The following is a 23,764-nucleotide window of genomic DNA, read 5'->3' as shown; positions in this document are numbered from 1 at the left end:
ATCTGAAAATTCTACCCAAGAATTTGAAAACTCTTAATCAATCCGTCAGCTCCATATAATTTGCTGTTTAAAAACACAACCATCTCGATGGCTCTTGATGAATTCTCTCTCACAACCGTAGAACAATGATCACGCAATCAATATGGAGAATGAGTGGAAAAAATAAATAAATAAATAATTCTCAAGCTCTCGGCTGGGAAGGATGACATCACCTCTGCTTTAAGTTGTGCCCATGCATCCAGATTCATGGCACTTATTCGAGGTACACTGACAGGACAGGGAATTCCATTTCGTCGTACGCTTAACTTCAAATGCAAGCCGATCAAAGATTTTCTGACATTATCAGAAGCAGTGTATTGGATTTGCTAAACCACTACGCAAGTAACCCTCATAGCATCCCCTTTAGACAACTCAAATTGCTCTGAGTATTGAACTCTCTGCAAGGTGTTGCAAAGCGCTCCCAGTAAAAAAAAAAAAACAATAAAAAAAATAATAATAATAAAAACAATAATAAAACAAAATAAATACATTCTCCAACTGCCGGCAAGACTCACCCATCCAATACATTGACTATTGAATTCCCGCCAGATTGCCTCCCGGTCGAGCAAACCTTGCCTTTTCCGACAAACTACCGGAGCAGTTACCCGTCTGATGCCGCGAGTATTTAAATCCCGTCAGATGCCGCAAGAGATGTGCCGGTCGAGTGGATGTTTCCCTCCAACTAACGGCGTTGCTTATATGTCCGCCTAAGCTAATTATATGTAAGCCTGAACTCGTGAAATGGTGTTCTTGTTAACAAGGTTCGGGAGGAGCGCGTAAGATACTTAGCCTAATCAACACAGGTGGACCACAATCTAGTAATCAATCCCACAGTATAAATATCGCTGACCTACCTCTATCCATTGACGGTTAATCAGCATCCCTCCTCCACCCCATCTCCTCACTTCGAGTTCACTTTATAATTAGATGGGGAAGGGGGGGTACTCTAGGTTCGGGCCATTCCCGAGCTCGGAGCCCTTCCCCGGACAGCACGCCAAATATGCATACCATACCTAAGCTAATTATATGTAAGCGTGAACTCGTGAAATGCAAAAGAGCTGCATATTCCGCCTCCAGAAGGCATCGTGTATACATCTCTCTGCATTGCATATCTACAACAATAAAAAGCCGGTAGAAGCAACATGACTGAGAGCGAGTGAACCGGTGTTTAGCTGTACATATGGGAAGCCAAATGCACTTTAAATGGAACGAATCAAAGTTACCGAGCACGCGCCGTACTGACCTGTCATCGGAGAGGATCAACTGACCAAGCCGCGCCACCGAACGAATCTCGCGCTATGAACAGCGCAAACTAATTTCACAAGTGTGCCACTGATCAGTTAAAAAAAACTTTATATATGCACACAAGTATGGTTAAAACGCTAACCACTATGACGACGTGACATTCACAAAGAAGTCTGGAGTGATACATGTACAACCCGAAATCCGGAAAAGTTGGGACGTTTTTTAAATTTTAATAAAATGAAAACTAAAGGAATTTCAAATCACATGAGCCAATATTTTATTCACAATAGAACATAGATAACGTAGCAAATGTTTAAACTGAGAAATTTTACACTTTTATCCACTTAATTAGCTCATTTAAAATTTAATGCCTGCTACAGGTCTCAAAAAAGTTGGCACGGGGGCAACAAATGGCTAAAAAAGCAAGCAGTTTTGAAAAGATTCAGCTGGGAGAACATCTAGTGATTAATTAAGTTAATTGATATCAGGTCTGTAACATGATTAGCTATAAAAGCTTTGTCTTAGAGAAGCAGAGTCTCTCAGAAGTAAAGATGGGCAGAGGCTCTCCAATCTGTGAAAGACTGCGTAAAAAAATTGTGGAAAACTTTAAAAACAATGTTCCTCAACGTCAAATTGCAAAGGCTTTGCAAATCTCATCATCTACAGTGCATAACATCATCAAAAGATTCAGAGAAACTGGAGAAATCTCTGTGCGTAAGGGACAAGGCCGGAGACCTTTATTGGATGCCCGTGGTCTTCGGGCTCTCAGACGACACTGCATCACTCATCGGCATGATTGTGTCAATGACATTTTCTAAATGGGCCCAGGAATACTTTCAGAAACCACTGTCGGTAAACACAATGCGCCGTGCCATCAGCAGATGCCAACTAAAGCTCTATCATGCAAAAAGGAAGCCATATGTGAACATGGTCCAGAAGCGCCGTCGTGTCCTGTGGGCCAAGGCTCATTTAAAATGGACTATTTCAAAGTGGAATAGTGTTTTATGGTCAGACGAGTCCAAATTTGACATTCTTGTTGGAAATCACGGACGCCGTGTCCTCCGGGCTAAAGAGGAGGGAGACCTTCCAGCATGTTATCAGCGTTCAGTTCAAAAGCCAGCATCTCTGATGGTATGGGGGTGCATAAGTGCATACGGTATGGGCAGCTTGCATGTTTTGGAAGGCTCTGTGAATGCTGAAAGGTATATAAAGGTTTTAGAGCAACATATGCTTCCCTCCAAACAACGTCTATTTCAGGGAAGGCCTTGTTTATTTCAGCAGGACAATGCAAAACCACATACAACAGCATGGCTTCGTCGTAGAAGAGTCCGTGTGCTAACCTGGCCTGCCTGCAGTCCAGATCTTTCACCTAGAGAGAACATTTGGCGCATCATTAAACGAAAAATACGTCAAAGACGACCACGAACTCTTCAGCAGCTGGAAATCTATATAAGGCAAGAATGGGACCAAATTCCAACAGCAAAACTCCAGCAACTCATAGCCTCAATGCCCAGACGTCTTCAAACTGTTTTGAAAAGAAAAGGAGATGCTACACCATGGTAAACATGCCCCGTCCCAACTATTTTGAGACCTGTAGCAGAAATCAAAATTGAAATGAGCTCATTTTGTGCATAAAATTGTAAACTTTCTCAGTTTAAACATTTGCTATGTTATCTATGTTCTATTGTGAATAAAATATTGGCTCATGTGATTTGAAAGTCTTTTAGTTTTCATTTTATTCAAATTAAAAAAACGTCCCAACTTTTCCGGAATTCGGGTTGTATTTAGGTAGAGTTTGAGGCACATTACATTGAAAAATTTTATTAATCCACAGCGTCCTCAGCAGCTCTTACATTCAGTCTTACATCCAAAAACAGAGCATCAGGATTGTTTGCGAGACATTATTGATGTTACATCTGCACGAGCACGGAGAAAATGGAGCCCAGCGAACAACCGCTGAGGGTGGAAACTATAGCAATGCAGGGCTGTCAATCAACCCCCGTGGCCCCGCCCTATGCAGTGTGACATCACACTGGATGAAAATCAAAACGGCAGGCCTTGTGAGGCTGACTTGGTAAAAATGGGATTAAAAAATGAGTGGGTGGATTTTTATCATTGTAGGGTGGTTGTGTGCACACACTCTAACACACATTTATGTCTAAACACCATGTAAAAGTGGATTTTTTGCATAACAGGTGCCCTTTAAAGCAATAATGCATTCAAGGTTGTGTTCTATTGTAAAAACAGCCATAATTAAATTGACACTATGTAATATAGTGACTATATTCACAACACAGCACAGCTTTGAGTGCTCTATTGTTTTTCTAAAATAGTTAATGCATATCAAAATTTTAATATTGTATGAGGGAAAAGTTAAATTAAATTAAACAGCCATCCTTCTGCTAGAAAACTGATCTTACACTATTGGGTCATGACCTAAAAATGGGTTTAACAAGGTTAATAATTGGCTTCATGGCTGCCGAACAGTGATATACACAATAGGTAGGTAAGAAGTGTTTAGCATCAAAGCTGTTAACATATTGTGCACTTTAGCACAACATGAACTATCTGTTTTGTAATTCAAAACAACACATTCAAAATTATCAACAAAACCAAAAAAGTCAGCAAAAAACATTTCTGCTCCATTGACTTTATAACCATTGACCCCTCGGTGCACAAACGCCACAGAGTAAACGGCACTCTATGTATCCCCTTTCATTCATCCTTTCTTCACGTTGAAAAGCTCTCAATATACTTGTAGCATGAAGACATCTGGCCAACACACAGAACCCACTTAACGACGCCTGAGAAAAAAGGAGGTAAAAGGAAATTAACAGGCTTCACAAACAAAGACCAATTAAAGCGGGTTGCCTCCCTGATCTAATTTGCGGCCGAGCAATGACAGAGAAAACAAATCGTTGTTTAGTTGAAGGGGTGTTTTGCTTTAAGTCTGATTTTGGAAGCTATCAGAAGCTACAAGAGCTGGATAACAGGAAAAGGCATGTGTGGAGTTAAAAGATATTGCTGCCAGATGCCTTTCTGATTTCCTCAGAGATTCCCCTCGTGAATGCTGAAAAAACAACTTTAAGACGGGATGAGATACTGAGGCCTTTTGGTTTCCACATAAATGTAAATAAGCAGGTGATCTGGGGACAGAGAGACAGAGTATGGTGGAGATAGATAAGAGGTTAAAGATATCTCAGGTTTTATGTAGCTCTAGTGTATATGGGGTTCACAATGTGGGTTGATTTTGATGTCACTGTGAATGGTGTGTGTGTGTTTGAGTTGAGGTGCGTCAGGGGAAACCCCTTCTGGCAGGGAGTCCTGGTGGTGACACAGAGCTCCAGAACAGCAGGCATCCTGCCAGACGGCAACGTGCCCACTCTCTTCCTCTCTCTCCCGCACTCTCTCCACTCCCTACCGCATCCCTCAAACATTTCTCAATGTCTCTGCGTTATATCTCAATCACGCTTTTACTCTTTAAAATTTTGTGGTAAAGAAATCTATACTTCTATTCAAAAAGGATGCATTAAATTGATCAAAAGTGGCTTTAATTTATAACGATACAAAAAAAATCCTATTTCAATGCTGTTCTTGAAACAATGTTTCAGAAAAATATTATTGAGCACAACATTGAAAATTTCTTGAGCACCAAATCAGCAAAAACATTTCTGAAGGATCATGTGACACTGAAGACTGGAGTAATGATGCTGAAAATACAGCTTTGCTTCACAGGAATAAATTACATTTTAAAATATATTCAAATAGAAAGCAATTGTTTTAAATTGTAATAATATTTCAAAATTTTCCCGATTTTACTGCATTTTTGGTCAAATGCATGGGAGCATGAGAGACTTTAAAAACATTAAATAACCTTTTCAACCCCAATCTTTTTACCATATTCCTTAAACTTTATATTTACATTGCAAGATGCTAATTATACTGCAGTGTAGATTTAGTTAAAAAATAAGACGATGAGAATCATCGTCTCAAGTAACTGAGCCAAACCTGATGCTGAAACTGTTGCGTCGCTTAAACCTTTAATCATGAACTTGTGCAAACTTTAATCACCTCTAATATGTACATTTTACTTTTATGAGTTAAACCTGACAATAAAACTTAATTACTCACTCACAGAAACATCTGAAGTTCTATTTAGACGTCTCTAATCAAACGGTGTTTCACACAAGTGTGGATTTTATTTTAATGACGAGAAAATATGCACAGTGAAATTTGCTCTCTTATTCTTCTCTCCCTTCGTTCTCTTTCAGATCAGATGTGTTCAGCAACAAACAATCTCTAAGTTAAGCTTCGTCAGCACCGCTTAAAACAACAGTTATTGTTTCCACAACCCTTTTGTTTACAGATATCGGCAACACTTTACAATAGACCTCTCTCTCTTTCAGCCTTTCTGTCAATCAACTCCAAAGTTAGCTCATTTTTTGTTTACTGGAGGAGAGCCCACCTCTCTCTTCTTTCCCGTCTGGATTTAGAAGATGTGCAGTAAAGGAGAGACGAGGAGGAGGGGAGAGCGAAAGTTGTAAAAATAACATTCCTGCATAAACAGGCAGTGAAAATGGTTGTGGAGCAGAACACATTCCTCAGATTTCTTTCGAAACGTGATCAGATTCTGCATCTTGCCGCCGGATGCTCTGTCAGAGAAATGACAGCCGTGTGTTTGTGGGAAACTATCGTGCTGCTTTTTTTTTTTTTTTTTTGGAATCTGTGATACTTTTTTCTTTGATTCTTTGATGAATAAAAAAGTTAAAAAGACCATTTATTCAAAACTGAAATCTTTTCATATATATCAGTTTTTTTGTATGTTTGATTTTAAATATGTCTATATATTTTTACTTTTTTCAGTATTAGTAATTTTATCAGTTTAGCTTTTATTGTTTTTTTTTCAAATAGGTCTATAGTTTTTACACATTTTTATTCCAGTTTTAATTATTTTAGTACATTAAGTTGAACAAATGAGAAATGTTGTCTTGGCAATGAAATGAAATTATTGAATTTAATATTTCATGATATATTTAGTTTAGTCTGTTCATGGTTTTTATAGTTTCAGTTTCAGTTAACTATAATAACTTTGCTCCACAGTTTCCCCAAGCTCTTCTGTCTGCGATGCAGTTCAGTAAAGAGTCACGTGTTGATTCAGTGAATATATTCAGTTGGAATCAGTGAATCGTACAGAACGACTGATTCAAAGAAGCAGCTCAAAGAATTCATGTGTTTAGATATTTGATGACTTATCAGAGAAGAACAAGTGTGAATTGTGAGGTGGGGTCCTTCCATAAGCAATCTCTCGCAGCTTCTCTGATGACAGATAGATATCATGCATTACAGCTCCCCTCCTCCCTCACACACACACACACTCACATAAAGACGTGTGTACTGATGTAGGCAACAAAGCTCTGGTGCACGAGTTCGCCGTACTGATGTGCAATGAAAATCCTGCATGAGGATAAAGAGAAAGAAGAAAGGGCCGTGGAGAGAAAGAGAGCGATGTGTGTGTCGGGGGGAGGACTCCCCGTAGACCGTGAGGTGAAAGACACCGAGGCAGAGCAGTTATTCATTAAAACGCTGCGCTCTCTTCCTCTATTCTCTCCTTCCCCGGAGCTAAAAACACTTGTTCTCCCTTCAATGGCCATCTAACCCGGGGTGGTCTTCCAGCCCACTACCTACACCCACCAATCAACACCACAAACGCTGAGCTGCTGTGCATGTGCGCATGCAGATAAATTCCCTTTCATGCACAAAGACATTAAAAAGAAGGAACTTTTGATACTTAAATCTGTTAAGTAGAATGTATTATTAGAATAAAATTACAAATGGAAATAATGAAATGTGAAAAATAAATGTATGAAGGATGTATAAATGTATATTACAATAAATAATAACAACAATCCTTATTAGGAATAATATTAGATTATAAATTCCATAAGAATATAGATACAAAAAACTTAAAATAAGAATATAGATATAAAAAACGTAAAATATTTAATGATGATGATGATAATAATAACAAATATGAATTATTGTTAATATTGTTAAAATCATTACTGAAATATTACAAATATATGTACATGTATTAAATGTATATTACAATAAATGACAATGACAATTATTATTAAGAATATAAAATAATAAATTAAATAATAATATAGATATTAAATATTTTAAAATTGAAAAATATATTTATTATTAATTATATAAGTATTATTATTTTATGCACTGAATAAATATAAAAATGTAAAAATATATAATATATATATATATATATATATATATATATATATAAAAATATATATATTTTTTTATCTTTAGATTTAGATAATTTTCATAATTTGTACACAATTATAACAACAACAACAAGAATATACATTATTATTATTAAAACAGTTTTTTGTGTTTTAAAAATGGAATATATTTCTATGTACAATATTTTTGTTGTAGCATAAGGATAATTTAACTTTATTATTATTATTATTATTATTATTATTATTATTAAATTAATTATTATTATCCTTATGTTGTAGCATAAGGATAATTTAATTATTATATATTTTATTTTACATGTTTAATAATAATAATAGCAAGCATTATTATTATTATTATTAGAACATGCATTATAATTATTTTTGTTATTATTATTTAAAGATTTTTTGTAGTAGCATAAGGATAAATGAATTATTGTGTCACAAAGCAAAAACAAATCAATCCATTAAAAATAGATTTGCATAATGATTATCAGACACATCAAGATTAAAAGAATCCATAGGCTATCGTTTTAGTCATAAACATCAGTCTCTAGTAGAAAGACACGATCAGGACAAACTTAACGACATAAAAGTGTGTTTGTGTGTAGAGTGTAACGGGACACAGAGGGTGAGAATGTCTTTCTGTTAGTCTGCGCGTGTGTGTTTGTGTGTGTGTGGCTTAATGGCTATGTGCTGAAAGGGTTTGGGTTTCACATGAACGGTGAAATAGTTAACAGACTGCTGCCTCAGTCCCGCTCAATTCAACATTAACCTACACACACACTGATGCTTTCCATGCTTTATGGGGACATTCCATAGACATAATCTTTAAATGTTATGGATTATATGTTTTTTATACTGAACAAACTGTATTTTCTATCGCATTACCTTAACCCTACCCCCACACAAAAATTTCTGCAACAAGAAAAAGTCCCCATAAAGTTAGGAATACCAAGACCACACATAGGCTACACACTCACTCTCATAACTCAGTACACTTAGTACACTTGTATTCGCAACTTTCACTTAAGTATATTTTATATTTACCTAAATATATTTTATCTTCTTAAAAATGGACCACTTTGTGCCTCAATAACAGTTCTACACACTTGGAGATTCACTGAACCAACTTCATGAGATTGCAAGATTTGTGGTGTGGGCATGAACAACACTTCAAATCACATGCCCTGTTGAGAAGAGATTTATCTTGATGATTTCTGCCCGGCAAAAAACAGGTGAAAACACTGCACAAAAAAATCCACAAACTCACACCGAAAGTGAGACCTGAGATATATCTACGAGCGAGGGACGTGTTAACTGTAACACAACCCGCCCCCCAGATAAATTGTTTTTGATCTCCAATATTTCGGTGGATCGTGAAATAGATCATAGGTGGGTTGTGAAATGGAAAAGTTTGGGAACCCCGCTGTAGAGTTTATTTAAACCTTCATGTGAAATCATTTAACAACCTATCACATTTTTTTTTTTTACACTAACAGCTCGATCTGTGACGGAACATCTGCATCTGTTTAGTAGGTCTTCTGTTCATTTTAACCAATGTCCATGTTTAACCTAACAGTGTTTGTTGTGTAGCTGGCACCTGACATGACTTTGATACACAAAACCTGAAAGTGAGATGAAAAAAGGAGCGTATATAAAGAGCACAGTGTTCTAGAGGACACACAATCTGTAGCACATGACAATGAGTAAAGTTATTCACAAAAAAAGTGAGAACAAACTGTAATGTCCAAACTCTTATCACCCGAAGACGGGCTGATCGCACAGCTTTATCACTATTTATGCTGCAAATGCATTTGCATTCAACTAACTAAAGTGTCAAAGCTATTTAATGAGGGTCAAGTGTCAGCTACTTCTCGACTGCAAACTAGAAACGGAAAGTGAAGGTGGTCAGATTGTGCCTCAGCCTAAAGAAATATTATGTGACACATTAGTGACACATAATTATGCACTTCACCCTAAAGAAGCTCCAAAACGCCGAAAGCCCCTTGACATCTCCCACTACAGTCGTAAATAACAAGAGTGACGCAAGCTGGCTAGGTGTAGATTTTCAGATGTTCAATCAAAGAACCAGAAAATAAGACTTAAACAGTTGTGTAGCTTTGAGGAAAGTCCCTCGCCACAGTCAATGCTTCCATTTCAGAGATGTAGATAAAAGTAGTGAAGGTACATCTAGTGAAAACAGCCCACAGTAAATCTGCCTTCGTGACACCAACAAATGTTTTAAATGAGTCTAGCACAGGTCTATTCAATTATCTTCATCTGAGGACAAGATTATCAAACTGAAAAATTTGAAGGGGGCTGTCCCAATCTCTTTCTGGGGAGGCTTATACAATTATAAATTAAATCTAAATGCATATTAACAATATTAATAATGTTACCAACAGGAACATCTATAAAATTGTCTGAAGTGGAATAGCATATGCATAACATTACAGCTGAACGCGCAGACTCTCTATAAGCTACTTCCTATGATAATAATCTTCGTCTAGTGTAGGCACTCGTCAAAAGTTATGACCGATAACACTGCCTTTAAAACCATTAAAACAGAGTAGTGTTGGATATCTTATAACTCCCTCATACACGCTTGTCAGTGCGGTCGTCTATTGATGTTGCGTCATTGGTAGATTGTAGTTATTGCGTCTCCTTCTTTTCTTTTCCTGCTGGCCTGGGCCAGTGTTGCCACCTTGTGGACAAACTAATTAGTGCAAAATCAATTTAGGGTGTAGAGTCGTGGCTAAAAGTTTTGAGAATTACATAAATATTAGTTTTCAAAAAGTTTGCTGCTAAACTGCTTTTAGATCTTTGTTTCAGTTGTTTCTGTGATGTACTGAAATATAATTACAAGCACTTCATACGTTTCAAAGGCTTTTCATGACATTTATGCAAAGAGTCAGTATTTGCAGTGTTGGCCCTTCTTTTTCAAGACCTCTGCAATTCGACTGGGCATGCTCTCAATCAACTTCTGGGCCAAATCCTGACTGATAGCAACCCATTCTTTCATAATCACTACTTGGAGTTTGTCAGAATTAGTGGGTTTTTGTTTGTCCACCCGCCTCTTGAGGATTGACCACAAGTTCTCAATGGGATTAAGATCTGGGGAGTTTCTAGGTCATGGACCCAAAATTTCAACATTCTGGTCCACGAGCCACTTAGTTATCACTTTTGCCTTATGGCACGGTGCTCCATCGTGCTGGAAAATGCATTGTTCTTCACCAAACTGTTGTTGGATTGATGGAAGAAGTTGCTGTTGGAGGGTGTTTTGGTACCATTCTTTATTCATGGCTGTGTTTTTGGGCAGAATTGTGAGTGAGCCCACTCCCTTGGATGAGAAGCAACCCCACACATGAATGATGTCAGGATGCTTTACTGTTGGCATGACACAGGACTGATGGTAGCGCTCACCTTTTCTTCTCCGGACAATCCTTTTTCCAGATGCCCCAAACAATCGCAAAGGGGCTTCATCAGAGAATATGACTTTGCCCCAGTCCTCAGCAGTCCATTCACTATACTTTCTGCAGAAGATCAATCTGTCCCTGATGTTTTTTTTGGAGAGAAGTGGCTTCTTTGCTGCCCTTCTTGACACCAGGCCATCTTCCAGAAGTCTTCACCTAACTGTGCGTGCAGATGCGCTCACACCTGCCTGCTGCCATTCCTGAGCAAGCTCTGCACTGGTGGCACTCCGATCCCGCAGCTGAATCCTCTTTAGGAGACGATCCTGGTGCTTACTGGACTTTCTTGGACGCCCTGAAGCTTTCTTTACAAGAATTGAACCTCTTTCCTTGAAGTTCTTGATGATCCTATAAATTGTTGATTTAGGTGCAATCTTAGTAGCCACAATATCCTTGCCTGTGAAGCCATTTTTATGCAACGCAATGATGGCTGCACGTGTTCCTTTGCAGGTCACCATGGTTAACAATGGAAGAACAATGATTTCAAGCATCACCCTCCTTTTAACATGTCAAGTCTGCCATTCTAACCCAATCAGCCTGACATAATGATCTCCAGCCTTGTGCTCGACAACATTCTCACCTGAGTTAACAAGACGATTACTGAAATGATCTCAGCAGGTCCTTTAATGACAGCAATGAAATGCAGTGGAAAGGTTTTTTTGGGATTAAGTTAATTTTCATGGCAAAGAAGGACTATGCAATTCATCTGATCACTCTTCATAGCATTCTGGAGTATATGCAAATTGCTATTATAAAAACTTAAGCAGCAACTTTTCCAATTTCCAATATTTATGTAATTCTCAAAACTATTGGCCACGACTGTATTTGGACCTGCATACTAACTTACTTACTTACTCTGGCCAGATGAAGATGGCTGTATTTGACCCACGGGCCGCCAATTGAATGGCCCTGGTCTAGCAGCTTCCAGAATGTGCTGTCGAGCTTAACAGCATGAATGTCTCCTCTGCCAATGCCATGTTTGTCTTCGAATATAGAATTGCTTGTTTTGAGGATTCAGTGCACTGAAAGAATGTAACTGTCCTCTGAGACATGCCATACTTTTGGACATTAGTCAAATATCTCGGCCATGTGGGAATGGAGGAATGGTGTGGAGACAGGTCCTGAAAAGATTTCCACCCTTACTACCTGGCCGTGACCCAGAAACATCAAGGAGCTTGCGTCCTTCCAAGGATTTGCAGGTTATAGCAGGTGGTTTATATAGGACTACTTCGATGTTTACTCATACCTGTTGCACATGGATGCAAGGCTGCATAGACCTGGCACTGCACCAGGAACAGAAGAGGAGGAGATGATCCTCTGTAAAGTTCCATGTCTGTGGTCCGTCACCAACTTCACATTCTTTACAAGGATATTTACGGCTTTACTTCCAGATTTTTAGTGTGAAAATATGCTCAAATCTGCCAGTTTTTAAATTAGTATTGCACACAAAAGCTAGAAATTCAGCACAAGTAATGCATCCTAGGAAAGAGTTGACAAACTGTTATTTTTTGGTAAAAAATTAATCATATGCATTTAAAAAAATAATTAAATCAATTTCATCCTACTTCATACGCTGTTGGCTACTTTAAATATAATAAAGGAATAGGAATGAAAATTTGCAGAAACTGTGCTCCCTCTCAGGCCATCTAAGTTGTGATGAGTTTGTTTCTACATTGGAACAGATTTGGTCACTTGATCACCAAGTGAATGGGTGCCGTCAGAATCCAAACAGTCCAAAGAGCTGATAAAAACATCACAATAATTCACAAGCTGCATGTTTATTAAAAAAAAACAATCCATCATTAAGACATTTTTAACATCTTTAAATATTGCTTTCTCCAGTGAAAAGGTAATTTCATCTCAAGCAGGGAGAAATATACACAGATCAAGCACCGTTCACATGTGCGAAAACACTCTGACAACAGGAAATGGACTTTTCACTGGAGAAAATGTTATTATGGCTTATGAACTTGTATTTTGGGCAGAGGTGACAGTTTAAAGTTAAAACGTTTTGATGGTTATATTTCATACAATACAATAACTGATGGACAGGCGTGTGGATTAGTGTGATGGTTTTCTCGTCTGTTTGGACTCTCATTCAGACGGCACCCATTCAGTGCAGTGGATCTATCGGTAAGCAAGTGATGTAATGCTACATTTCTCCAAATCTGCTCTGAAGAAGAAACAGATCTTTCTTATCTTTCAGCAAATTTTCATTTTTGTGTGAACTATTCCTTTAAAACTGAAATGGAATTTAACTGCATGCTAAATTCAATTCTGAAGGACAACCCTGTTGGCCATTATGAATCGTTATTGTATATATAAAAAAAGATCTATGTGAGGAAACCTGCAAGACAGCAACAGTTTTATACGAAGCAGGAGCCAGGGTTAAAAGTGGTTTATATAAAGGGTCAAAGCGTTTCTCTTACAGTGCAGAGTGTTGAAAAGCAACGGTAAACTCAGACTACTGTAATGACCAATGAAGCTGAGCAGGTACAAATGCCTGAAACTGATGATGAGATTGACTTTCCACATCCCACAGCAGATATTTAAACTCAAGGTGGACAACAGCTGAATGAGAGGAAGGATCTGCAATGTTACTGGCACAAACAGCAGAGGAAGTTCAACAAGAGTACAGTAAGGAAGTTGAGTAGAGTCAAGAAATGTGCATGATAAATCCTGAAACTTAATGATACAAACAGACTGAATATTTGGATGAAAATTAACTGTGAAAAAGATAATAGTGGAGAAACTGCAATGGATAAGAATAAACCTATTGACACACGCAAAAGTCGTAGTTAATGGTGTGTTACTGACGAAATTGTGATGCCTCTGAAATACACTGAAAAATAAACCAGAAGAGTAAACAGAAGAAAAGGTTTTTAAAGGCGTGCTGTGAACCAATACAAGATGAAGAAACAGAGCAGAGTGGAGTCATTTCTCACTTGAAAATGATTTATTTACTTTGTAATACTGCTGTGAAGTATTGCTAAAAGTATATACACATTAACTACTGGTCACAAGTTTTAGGTCAGTAAGAAAAAATATATATAAAAAATACATTTTTGAAAAAAGTTGTTTATATTTAACAAAGCTGCATGCATTTGTTTAATCAAAAATAGTAATCTTGTAAAATAATTTTTTTTTTTTTTAAATTAGTTATTATTATTTTATACCAAACATTTCCAGGTATATTTGTCTGTGAGTTAAGGGGAAATAATAACAATTGACATTAATCTCATGTACTTGTTAATAGAAAACAAAAATTCTCTGACTGTGTTTGTCTTTGCTAAACAAACAAGTCAGCTTTGTACACTAAAGAGCTCAATAATCAGCACACAGTTACTGAAACATTCATGAAGACACTGTCCATGTAAATAAACAATTATTTATCTCTACATTTATTTTGGCAGTACAAACTGAAACAAGCTGGGTCAAAAAAAAACTTAGTGAATTTACAAACAATTTCAAGAGACATTACAAACCACTTCCTTTTAAAAGATGACAAACCGAAACTTAAGAGTGGGCTTTTTCTTAGAGGCACATTTGTGATACAAATGGTCTTTGTTATTTTTTTTATTTTAGTATACTGCCTTTTGACTCCATCTTGCATAACACTATGCTGTTTAATTTGGGAGGGAAATCACATCTCCATAATTTTAACACTTTAAAAACTCCTTGATCCAAACCTGTGATTTAAAAACAAGTCTATAAATAAATTAAATCTAGCCACTTTTTATAACATAACTTAGCAGAACATCTGCGTGCCGTCTACATGACACTGATGCTCATCCAGTGCAGTTCGTAACACATGTAACACTAATGAATTATAAAGCATTACCATCTAAAATCAGCTAGTGACCCACTAGTGAACTACACAATAATTGCATCCTGATTAGTAGCAGTCGAATCAAAAGATGAACAACATCTGCCTCTGATTAAACAGAAGAGAGCGTTTCACGTTCATCGAGTACGGTCCCACTACAGAGCCCGCAGAGCCAGTCTTGAATCTTAACGCCGTTCGCTCAAGCTGAACGGCCATGGCACTTTCTCTCTCGCCAGCGTCCGGCAGGTGAAGTGTGTGATAGAGAAAGACATGTGCTGTGAGTCAGCTGCTCGCTAAATGAGGGCATTCAACCACATGGTCGCTGAGAAATATCCCTGCTGTCGTCTGATTGGCCGGTCTTCGGCAGGGGAGGAGTCATGTGACCGAATCTAGCAGAGCGCTTGATAATGGGACCCCCACTCACAGCGGGGCTAGAGAGAGAGAACGGCCTGGACGAGAACCAAAAAAACCCCTTTACCACACACAGGCTGTGTATTGTTGCCTATTCACTGGACTCCATCTCGGGCCACTTTATCATTCAATTAGGACAGCTTTCACACCACACAGCAGAGAAAAGGGCCCTTCAATCAAACTGAAAACTTCATGCTGCCACTGGAGGGCACACAGAAAGAGACCCACAGTCCTCTCTCTACTTTCATTTCTCACTCTCTCTCTCTCTCTCCTTCTGTTGGTGTTGTTCTGGACTTTGTGAGGAAGAGAGAGGGAGCGTGAAAGAGAGGAAGAAAGCAAGTAACAGAGGTCATTTGTTAACACCAGAGTTTCTCTCTCACTCTCTTTTTCATTTCTTTCCCTTTGTTCTCTCCTTTTCTCCTCTTCTCTCTCTCTCTGTCCCTTTGAGAGGAAATCAGCATCTACAATTTTGCTATGTTGCCACTGGAGTGAGCTGTGGTTAGCCTGAGAACACACGGAGGAAAGAGAGGGAGACACCACATATTTTTTAAGATTGTTGGAAAAGCATCAATGATGAGTGTTACTGTGGAGCATCTGCTGCAGACAACCTCAGATTTGAGCTGCAACATTTCTGAAAATACATTCAAAAATTTCAACACTGCACTTTAAGTTGTTTTATTATAACAGCTTTTATTTTATCGCATGCAGTCTTGAAAATGTGCAGTTGTTGATTGAGGTATTCAACAGGTGTTGCTGAGTGTGTATTGTGTTTGTATTTCATTGTAATGCAGTTTTGAAAATGTGCAGTTGTTACCCTGAGCAATTTCTACTACTTTGAATGTTACATTTTATATTTGACTTGAATACTGTTGATCATGAATCATGGCATTCAAGTTATTGATGAGTGCACTTGGTATCTTTTTATTGCATAATTATTCGTTTATGCAGTTCTGAAATTTACACATTGTATTTCTACCTTTTCTGACCCTTAAAATAATAGTTTTTCATATTAAATATTACATTACTTTATTGTCTTTTTTATTTACATTAATGCATTTTTCTGAAATGTGCAGTATTTACATTAAGGAGTCATTTCTACAAGATATGATGCTTAAAAATGAGCTGAGTCAGTCATAGTCATTTCTGGCTTAAAACAAGTTAATTTAGATCTTATCAAACATATTTGAAGCAACCTAAACACCTCTGTACAGTTTAGTTATTTCTATTTTAATTATGATTACTATCTGGTACCTTATTTTATCCTATCACTACATTTTAATGATAGACTGATTTTATATGATTTTAGATATTTACTGTGCTTGTCATTTTTGCTCATTTTTATAAAAACTAATTATGCCAATAAAGTAGAACTTACATAAGAGAGAGAGAGGGAAGAGAAAGAAGTGAAGCATAAACAGACTTAATTTATTTGCTAATTATGTCTGTGTAAGTGTAACAGAGATAGTGAAGGAGCATTAGAACTATGGATGAACATAAAGCAGTCACATCATGATACATGATTCCTTTCATTTCATTATTTTTCTTTCCTCCTCCACTCATATATTTTGTGAGTGAATACCGTCATCAAGGGTTTCTAGCTGAAAACGTAACAATGGATTCGCTGGACCACACACCTGACCGCACACAATGAGACGGCAAGCACCTCGCTCTCACGTGCTGCCAGGAAACATTTCTCCAGCAAACTCACATCAAATCAGCAGAAATTCATCTTCAACTTTAATAGCTCCTGTTCAAACACAAACATGCACTTTGCACAGGTCCCACATCGGGAAGCCAAATTATGCCAGCATGAACACTTGGAGTAAAAACACCAATGCGCAAACACACACATCAATGAAGAGCTGTAGGCAGAGATCCAGAACCATAAAGCCAATTTATAGATCGTCACAAAATAAATGAGGGTAGCATAAATAAGAAAACATTCACCAGAAATTGTCCCTTATCGACCAAATGAAAGAGTGCAGATGCATTAATGAGTGTCTATGATCGCAAAACATTAAATAATTGTATCACCTTTTATATACACTAATGAAAATTGTACTTTCAATGAGCAAAGAAAAAGAAGGTTTTTGGCATCTCTAAGGTAAAAGCCTTGTTTAAACAACAACAACAACAACAACAAAAATCATTTTAGACTCACTTTAGATCATGGTTGATGTGTTCAATGTTAAAACCAAGCGATAAAATAAATATGAAAACACTAAAACAAACTGAGCTTTGCTATTAAAGAACCGCTTATTAAATATTATATAAAAATACAATAGATATGAATAATATAAAATATAATATTTCTGCTGTAGCATCACTTAATGGGAGCAGCTGAAGGAGGAGAAGAAAAAGAGAGAATATGAAACATGATAAATATATGTTAAGTCGCCGGGGTATATTTTTAGCAATAGCCAAAAATACATTGTATGGGTCAAAATGATCGATTTTTCTTTTATGGCAAAAATCAATAGGATATTAAGTAAAGAGCATATACATTTCCTACCATAAATATATAAAAACCTAATTTGTGATTAGTAATATGCATTGCTAAGAATTAATTTGGACAAATTTAAAGGTTATTTTCTCAATATTTAGATTTTTTTGCACCCAGATATTCAAATAGTTCTCGGCCAAATATTGTACAATCCCAATAAATTATACAAATTTTAATTAACACAATTAACACAATTAAGACTGGGTTAGTGGTCCAGGGTCAAACACACACACACACACACACACACACACACACACACACACACACACACACACACATATATATATTCATTTAGTTTTAAACCTCATTTAAAAAAAAATTAAAATAAACTGGCCATTGGTTTTGAACCACTCATTATAACATAAAACTGTAATAAATACAAACAATACGAAATATATTAAGTATTAAAAGTACCGGTAAAAACTTTTTTTTTTTATTGTACTTTGCTTAAGACTTAAGACTCAACTTAAGCGCATACATTTTTTTCAGTAACACTTTAGTTTAGGAACCAATTCTCACTATTTACTACTTGCTTATTAACATGCATATTAGTAGCATTTTGGCTGTTTATTAGTATATAAATGCCTTTTTCTGCATGACCATATTTTATATCCCAAAACTTAAAAACTATACCAACTATCAATAAGCAGCAAATTATGAGTTTAATGAGGCAATAGTTAGTTAACTGCTCCCCGATCTAAAATGTGACCATTGTCTGTGTAAATAATTAAATGGTCGTTTTTCATTCCTTATTCTGTGCAGTTCTGCTTATAGTTAACTTAATAGTTATAGTTCATGTTTAGTGAAGAAAATTAAGAAATGACATCTCATTATATGATTACTGATTAAATTATAGCACACACAACTTTAATTTTCCTTCTTTACTTGCATTATCACCCTGTGAGCACCTGACACCTCACTGGATAACTATACTTCTGATCAACACTTACACACTGTCAAGTTCATACATCAATGCACAACTAAACACACCCTCTCTCTTCATTACAGGTGCCTTTAACATGTGCGGGACACAACTCAGACGACGACATGAATGATACATGTTTTCTGTGACTCTCTCCCTCGTCATGCAGCTTTCTTTTTCCTCTCTGTGACTGAGTCATCTAATCACGCTCAAGGTCTTTTGGGTTCTCCGTACATGACTGTGTGTCTGTCAGCGCTGCGGTAACCGTTTGAGGTTCATAAACTTGATCTTATTTCACATCCTTTCCATATGACTGTTTCTGATTGTTTGTTTTCTCATACAGTCACAATCCGTGCCCTCACTGACCAATTCACACTTTTACGCATATTACAGTTCATAACATTATGCTTATTTGTATTTGCCATTTGAGATGTAAGTAAAAAGTAAAGCTTTCATTCGTAAAGCAGCCAGCCAAGAACAGTAGGTGTGCATTATCTTATTAACAGTGTGATCAGCCAATCACAGCCACACAGAAGTACCGCCTCTTGTCACGTGACTTTCACAGCTGTAATTCACTATTTAAACACAACAAGCTCAAAAGACGAGTCCTCCTCTGAATCTTCCTTGTGTCGCTGTTGGATGATGTTGCTTTGAATAAACGAGTGCTTAAATCTCATATTTCTTGGTTTTACTTCTCTTACTAACTCAATTTCTCATGTAAACCTTTTGACTCTTTTATTTTTGGATTCAACTCTGTGCCTGTCACTTGAGAGATGCAACAGAAAACCAAAACTCAGTATTACTTATCTAAATCTAATTCTTACAGTTTGAGGGTTAGATAGAAATAGCTTTTTAATGTAACAATCACAGGAGACCGTTTATTACAATGTGGGATAATTTCTATAATTTCTAGAGAGCTTCCAATATAATTTATTATTTAATGGCATCTTTTGTCTATTTTATATGTGAACTTACACAATCCATTAGAACGTGTTTCTTAACAGTGAAGTAATCACATGAAAAAAAGACATTACAGATTTACTGCACAGTAACAGTACAGTACATTTCCTGAAGCAAGACAATAAATTCACAGCAAAGATAGCAGAGAGACAGTAGCTCGCAGGGGAAGAAGACCCATCTTTGGGGTGGAAAAATGGACGAGGGGGATCTGAAGGAAGAGAAGGAGGGGTTGCAGCATAAGTGGTGTTCAGTGATGGATAGACTCGAGCCTTGAAAAGCCACACCTGGCTGGCTGCTTTCAAAAGCTCAGCTTTACTCATGTACAGCGGCGCTATGCATTTCAAACATCTAGCGTCTTCTTACTATCTAAAGGCGCAGCATACTGCAAGTGCAGTCAGAATGCACGCCACCAAAAAGAAAAAAAGACACTCTTCTCTTGTGCGTGTGTGACTTGGTTACAGTGTGTGTGGCATGTGTACTTTGTGTTTGGACTTGTTTTGCAAAGGTGTCAAAAACATTAGTGTGTACTTACAGATGTATTATTTAAGTGTGGGTTACTTTTCATTCATTGTTTGGTTCGATTGTTGCCGCTTTCTCATGCAATTAATGAGCTTGGATTTGCGATTGCTGAGATGACTGTTTCATACCCGTTCTGAACGCTGTTCTGTTTAGACCCTGAAAACATTATTTGGTTTCCTTTCTTATAGTTGTATCTTCTTCCTTTGTTCTATATCATATCAAATGCTGATTGATGAGGGAGCTAAAAATAAATACTTCAGTCAAAGTTTAAAGATAATAAACAGTTAGGAACAAAGCATTAAATAAGTCATTTCTGACTAATAAACAGTATGATTTATGACGTTCCACGTTGTAAAAACAAGAAAACAAAACGACTTCTGCCTTTTAAATCTTAATTAGATTGTTTTTAGAATTGTCATAAATTTTGGAATATTTTTGGCTACAATCAAATTGGTTAATTTACATGTTACCACATGAAGCTAATTTTTCGGTTATCTCAAAACATTTTTTACAGTACAATGCAAACAGATCCAAATCAGTTTCTGAGAATGTTTTCATTTAAATCAACACATTTAAAATCAAGATCAAAATCTTGAGAGCAAAATACTAAAACATTTGTCAATAGCACGTCATCAATTTATTATTATTGTACACATTATTATTATCAATCTTAATGTTTTGGTTGTAACTATAACATTACCCTCTCTGCTAAATTGACCATATTCTATGTGAAAAAGAACTTTAAAAGTACTTTAATACAAAACAATTTGTAACAACAATAAAAAAACATTTATTAATAAACAAAAAGGTTTTTAAACACAGTAAAACTGTATAGCATATGAAATTAATTTCTACAATGCACTATACTAATTGATATCTGTAATACAATTTAACATGCAATACACTGTTTTTAACTGATTGCAATTAATAAAAGTTTCTCCAATCATTCAGGCATTCCAAACCTGAATCCTGAACGAACCATTTTTCACGTTTCTGTCAGTTCTGACACAAATTATTTTTTGATAAGAATCAAATCTGGTGTTAAGGCACTCGGAGGAGTTCTAATGCCCTCGTGAACTTGGCCTGACTTTATCTCTCTCTTTCTCTCCTCCCTTTTTTATGGGGAGACTTAGTGACCAGCTACTGTTCATACTGCCCACTCCCCATGGCACATTTCAGACATGGATTTAGACACAACACAAGCACATATAATATACTCACGACTGCAAGTACAAACAAACTCATCGGCTGAACCACAAGCCCATATTACTGTCACAGAACACTTAAATCATAATGCAAAATAAATAGCTATTTTGTAACTCGATGCATATCTTAGGCACAGCATCGTCCCTGTTTACTCCTCAATGCTGTAAGTGGAGGATATAAGGACTCAAGGATACAAGACATGAGGGCTGATCCCCATTCTACACTGGGTATTAAGTAGCGTTTGTGCTCTCCAAAGCCTGTCCTACCTATTAACCCCTCTGATGTGCTTTCTCATGATAATCAGCCTGTTACCCACCGAGGAGCATGGAATTGTGGGATGTTTTCAGAGGAGAAACCCCCCTTGATGCACATGCATCACTTTCTCTCTCTCTCTCAAACTCACACACTGAATCAAGCATGCAAGACGCCTTTTCAGAGAACACACGAAAATTAAACCGCTGAAACGTTGTTTAAAACGTCCCGCAACATCTACAGCTCTCAAATAATCTCTCAAAGCAGACAAATGTTTGAAACAACTCCTGATGAGGTGTCCAGAAATGACAAGCTCAACAAAATGCAACTACATCTGAGATGGATCAAGAGCTGGAAGTATTTTAAAGAAATATTGTAAACTCATTTCTCAATTCTTATAGTGAAAAATTTAACATGCAAGAACACTTGAGGTTAAATTAATGAGGTTTAATCAGTCAAACCCTTGTAAAGATCCTCAAAAGCAAAACCAAAGCCCATGCTGAAAAACGAAACGGTCTCACAAATCACAATATGCATTTCAACATGCAATGTCAATAACAAAAGCACTGTCTCGTGACCATCTCACTTCCATTTCCTTATTATGTAGCTCAAGGCAGTGGAAGTGGAGGGCCATGATGGAGCACAACCACCAAACAGGAGCTCGTTGCAACCTGTTCTTTATCAATCACTGTTAGAAAGCCATCTTTACACATACATCCAATGAATCCAGCCAAAGTGAAATATTTCATTTTGATTATTTTCAATGCAAACAGCAACAAAAAAATAACTTTAGCACAACACAAACAAGTGCATGAGATGTAAAAAGCAAAGCCAATGAAAGCTTTCACTCTGTAATGCATGTTTAAAACATCACTACATATATATTTGAGAAAAAGATAGAACATGGCTACAGGTGTTTGAATAGTGTTGCAATCATGCTGACTGGTGATTTAAAGATTGGTCGCAGTTATGCTTATATAAAAAAGCAATGACATTCACTTTAATTACATTTCCTATACCTTAAACCATTTTAATGAGTAATGCTAGAAACGTGTTTTAAACGATTCATTTCAATACATTTCAAGTGTTTTTAACTGCATTTTACTTATTAGTAACATTATCAAAAATATTGAAAAACATTTTGATAAACTAAGAAACTTGCACATTGTGCCTTCTATTTCACTCCATATTTAAAGCACCAGTTAAACTCAAGGTTTCCTTTTAGTGGGATGAATATTTTTAGGTATTTGAGAAAAAGATATCACGTGGCTACAGGTGTTTGAATAGTGTTGCAATCATGCTGACTGGTGATTTAAAGATAGGTCGCACTTATGCTTATAAAAAAAGCAATGACAAATTAACTTGAATTACAATTTCTATAGCTTAAACCAGTTTAATGAACAATGCTAGAAACATGTTTTAAGAAATTCATTTCAATACATTTCAAGTATTTTACATGCATTTTACTTATCAGTAACATTATAAAAAAGGTTACAAATATTGAAAAACACATTGTGCCTTTGATTTCACTCCATATTTGAAGCAGCAGTTAAACTCAAGTTTTCAGTTTAGTGGGATGAATATTTTAAGGTATTTGGGAAAAGATGTCAGGTGTTTAGTTCATGTGACTGGTGTTGGGATGATCTTTAATGGTGGATTATTAATAGATTTCATGAGCATAACTGCAACAAAAGAACAAAAATGAACTTTTAAATGACTTTTATTTTTAAATCTTAAAGCATGTCAGTGAGCTCTCTTCTGTGTAAACACGTTTTTATCATTCTAACACCATATTTCGGTCCATAACTGAAGCCATTTGTCCTCAACTGTACCAGTTGTAACAATATTTTCTTCAATTCAGAGTTGTTATAAAAGTGTAATAAACTCATCAAACTCAAAGTGAATGCACAAACTTCTTTTCAATTTTGTGGGTTAAATTTGTTGACACAAAGTGCACCGATTTCTCACTATGGAACATAAACAAGAGTGATTCTTAGCTTAATCATCCCTCCAGTCAAGCCATATGTAAATGAACATTAAAACGAGGAGCCCCACACCTCAACCCACCGCTTGACACTCTTGTTTGTTGAGTACCTCTTGATAGGAATACACAAACAAACAGTTTTTCACACAAGAAGGCATTATAGAAAA

General features: G+C 36.6%; 1 protein-coding gene across 1 annotated transcript in view; it reads right to left on the bottom strand.

The window, feature by feature from the left end:
- plagl2 (pleiomorphic adenoma gene-like 2) overlaps nt 1-23,764 on the bottom strand; it is a 43,165-nt gene that overhangs the window by 18,526 nt on the left and 875 nt on the right. The gene's annotated exons all lie outside the window — the stretch shown is intronic.

Source organism: Carassius carassius, chromosome 37 (genome assembly GCF_963082965.1).
Source record: "Carassius carassius chromosome 37, fCarCar2.1, whole genome shotgun sequence".
In the NCBI taxonomy this organism is placed as follows: Eukaryota; Metazoa; Chordata; class Actinopteri; order Cypriniformes; family Cyprinidae; genus Carassius; species Carassius carassius.
This window is presented reverse-complemented; position numbering and strand designations above follow the sequence as displayed.